General features: G+C 37.5%; 1 long non-coding RNA gene across 3 annotated transcripts in view; it reads left to right on the forward strand.

Annotated features, from left to right (window-relative positions):
- LOC147356979 (uncharacterized) overlaps positions 1–12,225 on the forward strand; it is a 383,508-nt gene that overhangs the window by 226,773 nt on the left and 144,510 nt on the right. The window contains exon 3 of one of the 3 annotated variants that reach the window (XR_015143695.1): positions 4,971–5,110. The exons of the other annotated variants lie outside the window; for them this stretch is intronic. This is a non-coding gene — a long non-coding RNA (uncharacterized LOC147356979). The remainder of the gene's footprint in view (positions 1–4,970; positions 5,111–12,225) is intronic. 3 annotated transcript variants of the gene reach the window in all.

The raw sequence follows: 12,225 nt of genomic DNA on the forward strand, positions 1-12,225 counted from the left end.
CCTTTGTTTATTCTCAATATTTAGCGACACTTTTGCTTAATTTTAGAAAGTAGTTTTTTCTCTGTACCCCTTTTATAATGATTTCACTTATAACTATTTTTTATTGCTCTCATTTTTGCCATTTCTGTTAAAAAGTTAGTCATCAAACTTACTTTTGCTTTTTTGAGGATAATACATCATTTCCCTCTGTCCTTATGTGTGTATGGGTTTTTATTTTTCTAGATTTTAATTTAGTTAAAATGAGCTATGGTAGGATATCTTTATTATTGTTGCTTTTGCTTTTTATTGCATTTTTGCTGCTTGAGATTATTTGAGATTCTGGAGTATCTAATAAGTTCTTGTTTTTCAGTCAATAAGTCATGTCCAACTCTTTGTGACCCAATGGTCTGTAGAATGTCAGGCGTCCCTGTCCCCAACTATTGAGTTCTTAGCATCAGGTATAACATTTTTCAGTTTTAGGATGTAAATTTTGCCTTTATTCTAGATCCTGATCTCTTGCAATTTGTCATACATATAAGAACTTTTGTCATTTACTTTTGCTTTCCTGAACTTCCTAACATTGTTATTTTTAAGTTTGTGTGTTATTCACATCCTTTATACAGTCTGTATTTTGGCAGAAGTGTCTAAATGGGAGAAAATAAAGTTATGAGATCATAAGGGAGAAACTCGGTCCTGGTGATAAAATGTTCTACTTTAAAGAAAGGTTGCCTGAATCATTATCATTATGTGTGGATTCTTCAGTTATATGAGCAAAAATATTTACTATATATTTCCTGTGTACAGATTCATTCTGGTTGTGGTGTTCTGTCAGCTGTGGCAGTTGAGTAGCAGAATTAAGGTTAAATAAGTATTGAGACAGTGAAGAGAAAGAACCAAATCACTACAATAAAAACTGCTGGAGTCCTGTGGCATTTTCTACCCCAGGACATGGAAGGTTAGGGACAGAACAAAAAGTACTTTTCTCTCACCTCAAGGTGTAAGGAGATCAACCTGAGGGCACAATAGTACAATAGAATTCCCTGGAGTGTGGGGCTCACAGTGGTTTCTAATATACATCTCAACAATCTAAATATAGACTTGTGACTATAGACTCAGTGGCAGACAGAAGGGCATGCACCCACCATCTACCAGATAGGATGTCTAAATTGTGCTCTAAGACAAGAGTATTCTTGTGCTTTTCCCCAAGAGAAGAGTCACTGTAATAAAAGTAGATATTTTTGACAACGTGATGGGGCATATAATGCCCCATTTTTCTCTAAGAGGAAGATTTCACAAATGTGTGTTTACATTACCGTTAAATGACTCTAGACACCCGACTTAGATTCACTCTCACAATGTTAAAAATTGTTTTCTCTCTTATTTCCTTTCTACTATGTCTACTCACCCCTCTCTCCTCAGTAAACCTGTCTAGTATTATAAATGTGGGGATTATCTTTTTTTTTTCTTTTTTTTTTTACTTTTTATTTAGAAAATTTGAATCCCAAATCTTCCCACCCTCTCCCTCTCCCACAGAGTCCATAAGCCTGTTCTATACATCAGTGTCTCTTTTGCTGTCTCGTATACAGGGTTATCATTACCATCTTTCTAAATTCCATATATATGCGTTAGTATACTGTATTGGTGTTTGTCCTTCTGGCTTACTTCACTCTGTATAATAGGCTCCAGTTTCATCCACCTCATTAGAACTGATTCAAATGTATTCTTTTTAATGGCTGAGTAATACTCCATTGTGTATATGTACCACAGCTTTCTTATCCATTTATCTGCTGATGGACATCTAGGTTGCTTCCATGTCCTGGCTATTATAAACAGTGCTGCGATGAACATTGGGGTACACGTGTCTCTTTCCCTTCTGGTTTCCTCAGTGTGTATGCCCAGCAGTGGGATTGCTGGATCATAAGGCAGTTCTATTTCCAGTTTTTTAAGGAATCTCCACACTGTTCTCCATAGTGGCTGTACTAGTTTGCAACACCCATTTATGATAAAAACTCTCCAGAAAGCAGGAATAGAAGGAACATACCTCAACATAATACAAGCTATATATGACAAACCCACAGCAAACATTATCCTCAATGGTGAAAAATTGAAAGCATTTCCTCTAAAGTCAGGAACAAGACAAGGGTGCCCACTTTCACCATTACTATTCAACATAGTTTTGGAAGTTTTGGGCACAGCAATCAGAGCAGAAAAAGAAATAAAAGGAATCCAAATTGGAAAAGAAGAAGCAAAACTCTGACTGTTTGCATATGACATGATCCTCTACATAGAAAACCCTAAAGACTCCACCAGAAAATTACTAGAACTAATCAATGAATATAGTAAAGTTGCAGGATATAAAATCAACACACAGAAATCCCTTGCATTCCTATACACTAATAATGAGAAAACAGAAAGAGAAATTAAGGAAACAATTCCATTCACCATTGCAACGAAAAGAATAAAATACTTAGGAATATATGTACCTAAAGAAACTAAAGACCTATATATAGAAAACTATAAAACACTGGTGAAAGAAATCAAAGAGGACACTAATAGATGGAGAAATATACCATGTTCATGGATTGGAAGAATCAATATAGTGAAAATGAGTATACTACCCAAAGCAATTTATAGATTCAATGCAATCCCCATCAAGCTACCAACAGTATTCTTCACAGAGCTAGAACAAATAATTTCACAATTTGTATGGAAATACAAAAAACCTCGAATAGCCAAAGCGATCTTGAGAAAGAAAAAGGGATTATCTTTTTATTGGTAGAGAATACTTCATAAGCTCCATGAGTTTTTGAAATTTAAACTGGGGATATTATAATCTTGTAAGTCTGTTCAGTGTCTTGGATCGTTGAAAATGTTTTCAACTTCTCTGGCCTGAAAGATTTAGCATTCAGTTATTCCTTTTTAAACAGATTCTATCCGGGTGTTACATCATCATTTCAGCAGTTTCTAAAGAAAAAAAAAAAACCCACAACTAATACCTGGCCAGAGTAGAAAACAAAATTACTGAGGACATCCACATTGCCTATAATTTCTAAGTTTACCAGGATTTCATTACAGGTCACTCTTCAATTTGTCTTTGAGAAGAAGGAATATATTTCTGCAGAAGCTTGACTCTAAGAGGCTTCCCAGGTGGTGCTAATGGTAAAGAACCAGCCTGCCAATGCAGGAGATGTGAGAGACACAGGTTCAATCCCTGCGTCAGGAAGATCTTCCGAAGGAGGGCATGGCAATCCACTCCAGTATTCTTGTCTAGGGATTCCCACAGAGAAGACTGCTGGGCTACAGTCCACGGCATTGCCCAGAGTAGGACACGACTGAAGTGACTCAGTACATGCATACTGACACTAAAAGGAGTTTGTATATTTTTAGTTTCTAGGTTTGTATACTAGTGAGTTTCTGCTGCCAAATGGAACTCTGGTGAAACAGAACTAATGTATGCTTAAGTCAGAGAACTCTGGGTCTAATTTTTTGGTTCTGGTATTTAGACTATAATATGGAAGCAGTCTGGAGAAGGCAATGGCACCCCACTCCAGTACTCTTGCCTGGACAGTCCCGTGGACGGAGGAGCCTGGTAGGCTGCAGTCCATGGCGTCGCTAAGAGTCAGACACGACTGAGCGACTTCACTTTCACTTTTCATTTTCATGCATTGGAGAAGGAAATGGCAACCCACTCCAGTGTTCTTGCCTGGAGAATCCCAGGGATGGGGGAGCCTGATGGGCTGCCGTCTATGGGGTCACACGGAGTCGGACACGACTGAAGCAACTTAGGCTAGCATAGCATAGCATGGAAGCAGTCACCTTGTTCTCTTTTCTCATCTCTCAGATGCGTGCTACAGTGGGTGTTACAATGTGGTATCAGTTCAGTTTAGTTCAGTCACTCAGTCGTGTCAGACTTTTTGTGACCCATTCAACTGTAGCACACCGGGCCTCCCTGTCCATCACCAAACTCCCGGACTATACCCAAACTCATGTCCACTGAGTCAGTGAATGCCATCCAACCATCTCATCTTCTGTTGTCCCTTCTCCTCCTGCCCTCAATCGTTCCCAGCATCAGGGTCTTTTCCAATGAGTCAACTCTTCGCATCAGGTAGCCAAAGTATTGGAGTTTCAGCTTCAGCATCAGTCCTTCCAATGAAACCCAGGACTGATCTCCTTTGGGATGGACTGGTTGGATCTCCTTGCAGTCCAAAGGACTCTCAAGACTTATCCAACATCACAGTTCAAAAGCATTAATTCTTCAGTGCTTAGCTTTCTTTATAGTCCAACTCTCACATCCATACATGACTACTGAAAAAGCCATAGCTTTGACTAGACAGACCTTGTTGACAAAGTAATGTCTCTGCATTTCAATATGCTGTCTAGGTTGGTCATAACTTTTCATCCAAGGAGCAAGCATCTTTTAATTTCACGGCTGCAGTCACCATCTGCAGTGACTTTGGAGCCCCCCAAAATAAAGTCTGACACTGTTTCCCCATCTATTTGCCATGAAGTGATGTGACTTGATGCCATGATCTTGGTTTTCTGAATGTTGAGCTTTAAGCCAAATTTTTCACTCTTCTCTTTCACTTTCATCGAGAGGCTCCTTAGCTCTTCTTCACTTTCTGCCATAAGAGTGGTGTCATCTGCATATCTGAGGTTATTGATATTTCTCCCGGCAATCTTGATTCCAGCTTGTGCTTCCTCTAGCCCAGTGTTTTTCATGATGTAGTCTGTATATAGTTAAATAAGCAGGGTGACAATATACAGCCTTGACGTACTCCTTTTCCTGTTCGGAACCAGTCTGTTTTTCCATATTTAGTTCTAATTGTTGCTTCCTGATCCACATACAGGTTTCTCAACAGGCAGGACAGGTGGTCTGGTATTTCCATATCTTTCAGAATTTTCCACAGTTTATTGTGATCCACACAGTCAAAGGCTTTGGCATAGTCAATAAAGCAGAAATAGATGTTTTTCTGGAACTCTTGTTGTTTCAGTGATCCAGCGGATGTTGGCAATTTGATCTCTGGTTCCTCTGCCTTTTCTAAAACCAGCTTGAACATCAGGAAGTTCACGGTTCACATATTGCTGAAGCCTGACTTGGAGAATTTTGAGCATTACTTTACTAGCATGTGAGGTAAGTTCAATTGTGTGGTAGTTTGAGCATTCTTTGGCATTGCCTTTCTTTGGGATCAGAATGAAAACTGACCTTTTCCAGTCCTGTGACCACTGCTGAGTTTTCCAAATTTGCTGGCATGTTGAGTACAGCACTTTCACAGCATCATCTTTCAACTGGATGGATTCCAGCTCAACTGGAATTCCATCACTTCCACTGACTTTGTTCATAGTGATGGTTCCTAAGGCCCATTTGACTTCACATTCCAGGATGTCTGGCTCTAGGTGAGTGACCACACCATTATGATTATCTGGGTCATGAACATCTAGTTTGTATAGTTCTTCTGTGTATTCTTGCCACTGCTTCTTAATATCTCCTGCTTCTGTTAGGTCCATACCATTTCTGTCTTTATCGAGCCCATCTTTGCATGAAATGTTCCCTTGGTGTCTCTAATTTTCTTGAAGAGATCTCTAGTCTTTCCCATTCTGTTGTTTTCCTCTATTTCTTTGCATTGATCACTGAGGAAGGCTTTCTTATCTCTCCTTGTTATTCTTTGGAACTCTGCATTCAAATGGGTATACTTTCCCTTTCTCCTCTGCTTTTCACTTTTCTTCTTTTCACAGATATATCTAAAGCCTCCTCAGACAGCTATTTTGTTTTTTGCATTTCTTTTCCACGGGGATGGTCTTGATCCTTGTCTCCTGTACAGTGTCAGGAACCTCCATCCATAGTTCTTCAGGCACTCTGTTTATCAGATCTAGTCCCTTAAATCTATTTATCACTTCCACTGTATAATCATAAGGGATTTGATTTAGGTCATATATGAATGGTCTTGTGATTTCCCCCACTTTCTTCAATTTAAATCTGAATTTGGCAATAAAGAGTTCATGATCTGAGCCACAGTCAGGTCCCAGTCTTGCTTTTGCTGACTGTATAGAGCTTCTCCATCTTTGGTGGCAAAGAATATAATTAATCTGATTTCTGTGTTGATCATCTGGTGATGTCCATATGTAGAGTCTTTTCTTGTGTTGTTGGAAGAGGGTGTTTGCTATGACCAGTGTGTTCTCTTAGCAAAACTCTGTTAGCCTTTGCTAACATTCTGTTTCATTCTGTACTCCAAGGCCAAATTTGCCTGTTACTCCAGGTGTTTCTTAACTTCCTGCTTTTGAATTTCAGGCCCCTATAACGAACAGGACATCTTTTTTGGGTGTTAGTTCTAAAAGGTTTGTAGGTCTTCTTAGAACCATTCAGCTTCAGCTTCTTCAGCATTACTGGTCAGGGCATAGACTTGAATTGCTGTGATATTGAATGGTTTGCCTTTGAAATGAACAGAGATCATCCTGTCGTTTTTGGGATTTGTTTTGGACTCTTTTGTTGACTGTGATGGCTACTCCATTTCTTCTAAGGGATTCCTGCCCACAGTAGTAGATATAATGGTCATCTGAGTTATATTCACCCATTCCAGTCCATTTTAATTCGCTGATTCCTAGAATGTCAACATTCACTCTTGCCACCTCCTCTTTGACCACTTCCAATTTGCCTTGATTCATGGACCTAACATTCCAGGTTCCTATGCAATATTGCTCTTTACAGCATCGGACTTTGTGTCTATCACCAGGCACATCCACAACTGGGTATTGTTTTTGCTTTGGCTCCATCACTTCATTCTTTCTGGAGTTATTTCTCCACTGATCTCCAGTAGCATATTGAGTACTTACTGACCTGGGGAATTCATCTTTCAGTGTCCTATCTTTTTGCCTTTTCATACTGTTCATGGGGTTCTCAAGGCAAGAATACTGAAGTGGTTTGCCTCTCCCTTTTCCAGTGGACCACATTCTGTCCGACCTCTCCACCATGACCCATCCCTCTTGGGTGGCCCCACATGACATGGCTTAGTTTCATTGAGTTAGGCAAGGCTGTGGTCCATGTGATCAGATTGACTAGTTTTCTGTGACTGTGGTTTCAGTCTGTCTGCCCTCTGATGCCCTCTCATAACACCTACCATCTTACTTTGGTTTCTCTTACCTTGGACACGGGGTATCTCTTCATGGCTGCTCCAGCAAAGTGCAGCCGTTGCTCCTTACCTTGGACGTGGGATATATCCTCATGACCACTGCTCCTGACCTTGAACTGGACTTGCGGTATCTCCACTTGGCCGCTGTTCCTGACCTTAAACTTGGGGTATCTCCTGTCGGCCGCTGCTCCCTACCTTGGATGTGGGGTAGCTCCTCTCAGCTGCTTCTCATGACCTTGGACTTGGGGTATCTCCTCTTGGCCACTGCTCCTGACCTTCGACTTGGGCTATCTCCTCTTGGCAGCCACTCCTGACCATGAATGTAGGGTATCTCCTCTCAGCCGCTCCTGTGCCACGCAGCCGCCAATGTATGCTTTAGTTGTGTTATGCTCAGTCTAAGTAAGCTTACTGGTTCTAGTCAGAATTTCATCCTTTAGGAATGCTCCGCTAGCCTTTGATCACAGTAACCACACTCTAGAGGCAGTTACTAAACAACTCATTTTTATTTATAGGCAATGAACATCTGAAGCCTTTCTATTTAATGTAAGAAATATTACCTTTTAAACTTTCATTGGCTTCCCAGTTGGCTCAGTGGTAAAGAATTCACCTGCCAATGCAGGAGCCACAAGAAACATGGATTCAATTCCTGGGTTGGAAAGATCCACTGGAGAAGTAAATAATAACCCACTCCAGTATTCTAGCCTGGAAAATCCAATGGACAAAGGAACTTGGTGGGCTATAGTCCATGGGGTCACAAAGAATCGGATAAAACTAAGTGACTGAACACACATAGACGCAAACTTTCATTGATGAAATCAGTGACTACCTTCTTGGCATAGTGAAGGATAGCATGACATCTCATGGATAAAATAAGTGATATTCAAGCTAACTGTGTTAACTGGAACATTTTAGCATCACTTCTTAACACTTCTGTGTACAAAGGAAGCCCTGCAGTTTGTACTTTTTAGGGATAGAATCCAAAGCTTGATCCTTGAATAGTCTAGTGTTTAATTATTGGGTGAAAGAAAAATTGAAGGGATATAGTTGTCTGAAAATAAGGCAATGGAATCCTGACTCTAGAATAAGTCTTATTTGAATAACTTATTTGTCATTATATTGGATTACCTGGCAGGTCAGAGAACTGGAGACTGTTTTATATCTGCTTACTACTGAATTCATGTGTAATAGGTGATTGTGCATTTGTCTTGGAAACAAGTTGTGGAGACCAAAACTTTTGGCGCCTATACTTTTTAACCAAAAGCATTTAAAATTAGTGATTACCTTGTTGTTTTAGTTCAGTTAACAAAAATGGTTATTCCAAAATTATTTATTTCATGAGGTGATATTAAATAAAATAAAGTGCTTAACACAGTGTGAGTACCTATGAAGTGCTCGATAAAATTCTAGCTCTTATTATTAGAATTAGAAGATAGATTGCCCATTTTGTTATATTGTCTGTCTGGGAATCTCAGCCGGGTGGGCAAAAATCTAGAAGGTAGTTAGGATAAGTGAATTCTGCAAAGTATAAATTAGAATAATCTTGATTAATGACCTAACTGGGTTCATTCACAACTTCTAGATGATACATAGTGAGTGAATGAGAGAATATATATGTATCTCTGTGTGTGTATATATATATACACACACATGCATGTATGTATAAATATATACACATACATGTATATATTTATATATGATGTGTATCTATTTTTTCTTTTTTTAATTTAATCTATTTATTTTAATTAGAGGCTAACTACTTTACAATATTCTATTGGTTTGCCATACATCAAATTCCTGTAGATCTTATTTTAAATCTGAAATTTCGACCTACTCAGTAAATGCCTCAAATAGAGTGTTATAAAAGATTCATGTGTCTTTCTAAAACTCCTCATTGCATCAACACCCTTCACTTTAGGTCAATAACTATGGATGTAATTGTCCATCAGTTGAACATCTGTTTTTCAGTTTATTGAGGTTTAATTAGTTATGTGACTCTGAGTTGTAAACAGTTATGTTAAAGATGCATTAGAGTTTAAAAAATAACTTTGAATAAGCTTTTTTTTTTTAAGCAACTAGTGAGGTGATTATTGTTTTTTTCCTTCTTTTTTCTACTAGAGACACATGAGATGGAGATTGATTAATAAAGCCATTGATTAATGAAGTCATTCAGCTGATAAAATATTGAGCTAATATTTTAACTATTCAGGGTTTTTCTCTTAAAAAATCTGTGTGCTACAAAGTACATCACATGTTAACTCTTATGATATTTAAGTTTTTATCACTTAAAAAATTCATTTTTAATATTAGATTTTGTGAGTCTTGAAATAGGAGTGAATCATTAGAATATTTTTCTTACTAATGTATTTTTGTTACATAACCTATATCTTCAATCTAGCTGGAGAATTAAATCTTTACAAACCATATATGTGCCACACATGTCTGCCATTTTGCATATTATTTATTTTATGATATTTTAGCAAAAGCTATTATTTGTATCTTTTAAGAATATAAATAATTGCAAAGAAATTGAATTTTCTTATAGATAAAATTCAGGGACAAAAATTTCCAGAAACATTGGATTATTACTTTGCCATTCAAAAATATTCTATGCAACTTCTAAAGGATGAGCAAACTTTTAAACTGAAAGCTATTTAGAAAAACAAACCAACAAAAATTTCATATACTATGCTGCTGCTGCTGCTGCTGCTAAGTCGCTTCAGTCGTGTCCGACTCTGTGCGACCCAATAGATGGCAGCCTACCAGGCTCCCCCGTCCCTGGGATTCTCCAGGCAAGAACACTGAAGTGGGTTGCCATTTCCTTCTCCAGTGCATGGAAGTGAAGAGTGAAAGTGAAGTCGCTCAGTCGTGTCTGACTGTCAGCAACCCCATGGACTGCAGCCTACCAGGCTCCTCCATCCATGGGATTTTCCAGGCAAGAGTACTGGAGTAGGGTGCCATTGCCTTCTCCGTCATATACTATAGAACAGTTTTAATAGTCTTCACTCATTTTGTACAATGGTACCTCAAATACTCTTAACTGATTAAACAGTTTTTGATATTTTGAATACTATAATCATGTAGCAATACTCACTAATGACAGAGTTTATTATACATGGCAATATATCTTGGATTCATCTTGTGCATTTATACTCTGATTTTAATGAGATTTTATCTTTTAATAAAATATAATTTTATCTCATGTAATTTTAACAAGCTAGAAAAAGGAATTTGTTCTGATTTCTTTTTTTTATAAAGTCACCCCCCTCCTTTTAAACCAGTGCTTTAAAATGTCACCATTAACACTTCCTCTTATAAGTGTTAAAACTGTAATGGGCCCGCATAAATAAGTGGGAGGTGCTAATGGAAAATTTTATTTTTCTTGAATGCAAAGTATCCATTAGAAAAGAGATGCTGTGTAGCTTTTAACAGCTTAGTGGTTTCTCTTCTTATTAACTGAATTTTACATAAATATCCAAAAATGTAATTGCAGTAGACTTTTATGTTATGAAAAATAGATACAGAGTATAAATGTTATAGAACTTTTAATATAAATTATAGGCATTTTTGCATAAAGGATTCCTTTGTCTGGTCTATATGTTTGTGGGCCCTATGACTTATTGCTTATTCATGATACACCAGAGAAAAATCTATGTACATATTAACTTTCACTGAGAATAACGTAAAGAAATAACATGGACAATAATAGCTTTAAATTGGTTTGTGATGCACTATACCATATGTTTCTATCTGGACTTTTCAGAATCCCAGTCATCCAAAAGCTTGAACAGCTGCTGCCATTTTGCAGATAATTGCTGTAAGATGCATTCTGTCCTTCCCTGTGTTGATTTCTCCTTCTGTTTCCATAAGTCAAATTGGATGCTTATCACAGCCTTCCTCTAAATGTGTCTGCTTTCCTCCCGAGTTCACTTTGCAAACTAAATGCTTTCATCCAAGAGAAATTTTTTCCAGGTATTATCTTTCCAAGATATATGAAAACCTGTGATAAATATTTACCCTTCTGCTTACACTGTCTTCTGAACAAATATTTAGATTAAGTCTAAACTTTAAAAACATGCCATCCTTTTTCTCAATAATAGATTATGATGCTTTTTCAGAGTTATAAGCATTGAGAACTTGTAAGCCAAAGGGGAGGAAGTTGTCTGGTTTTGTTTTGTTTTTTGGTTGGTTGCTTTTTAAAAATTTAAAGAACATTTCTAAATCTGAAATGGTTTTGTTTAAATATTAATTTTAGGGAGATAGAAACAGAAGGTTTGCAAAAGACTAATGGTGATATAAAATAATTAGTTGTTCTTACAAAGCCTTTTTCCTTAAGTATTTCTTACCTGTGAGTAACAAGTTCTATAATCATGTTTTATATAAATGTTTATAACCTTCTGGTCATTTTTTGAGAAAGGTTTGAATATGTTTTGTCCTCTTTAAATTTCTTCTCAACTTTTAAGTTTGCATTTCTAGAAATACAAAGTGATTAGAATAACATAAGAAGGTGAAATGAATTGCTTTTCTAAACCTATAAGATCATTGAAAACTATACATATAAAAAGGGTGCTTGTTTATTTCCCTTTAAGAAAAGTCTACCTGTAATATTCCTCCTTCTCTGTCTGACTTCATTCAGTATGACAATCTCTAAGGCCATCTGTGTTTCTTCCAATGGCATTATTTCATCCTTTTTGGTGGCTGAATAACATTCCATTGTATGTATGTTGCTTCCATTTCTTGACCATTGTAAACAGAGGTGCAGTGAACACTGGGATCCTTGAATGATGTCCCTTATATGTGGAATTATACAAATGAACTTACTAAACAGAGACTCACAGAGAACGAATTTATGGTTGTTGATGGGAAGGATGGGGAGAAGGGATAGATAAGGAATTCGGGATGGATTTGTGCACACTGCTATATTTAGAATGGATAACCAACAAAGACCTACTGTATAGCACATGAAACTTTGCTAGATATGAGGAAGCCTGGGTGGGAGGGGAGTTTGGGGGAGAATGGATACATATACATACGTGGCTGAATTCTGCTTGCCGTTCACATGAAACTATACAACCTCTTTAACTGGGTATACCCCACTACAAAATAAAAAGAAAGAAAGAAACGT

The sequence above is a fragment of the Bos grunniens genome, chromosome 16 (genome assembly GCF_055505025.1).
Source record: "Bos grunniens cultivar Pamir isolate PY7600 chromosome 16, Bosgru_T2T1.0, whole genome shotgun sequence".
NCBI lineage: Eukaryota > Metazoa > Chordata > Mammalia > Artiodactyla > Bovidae > Bos > Bos grunniens.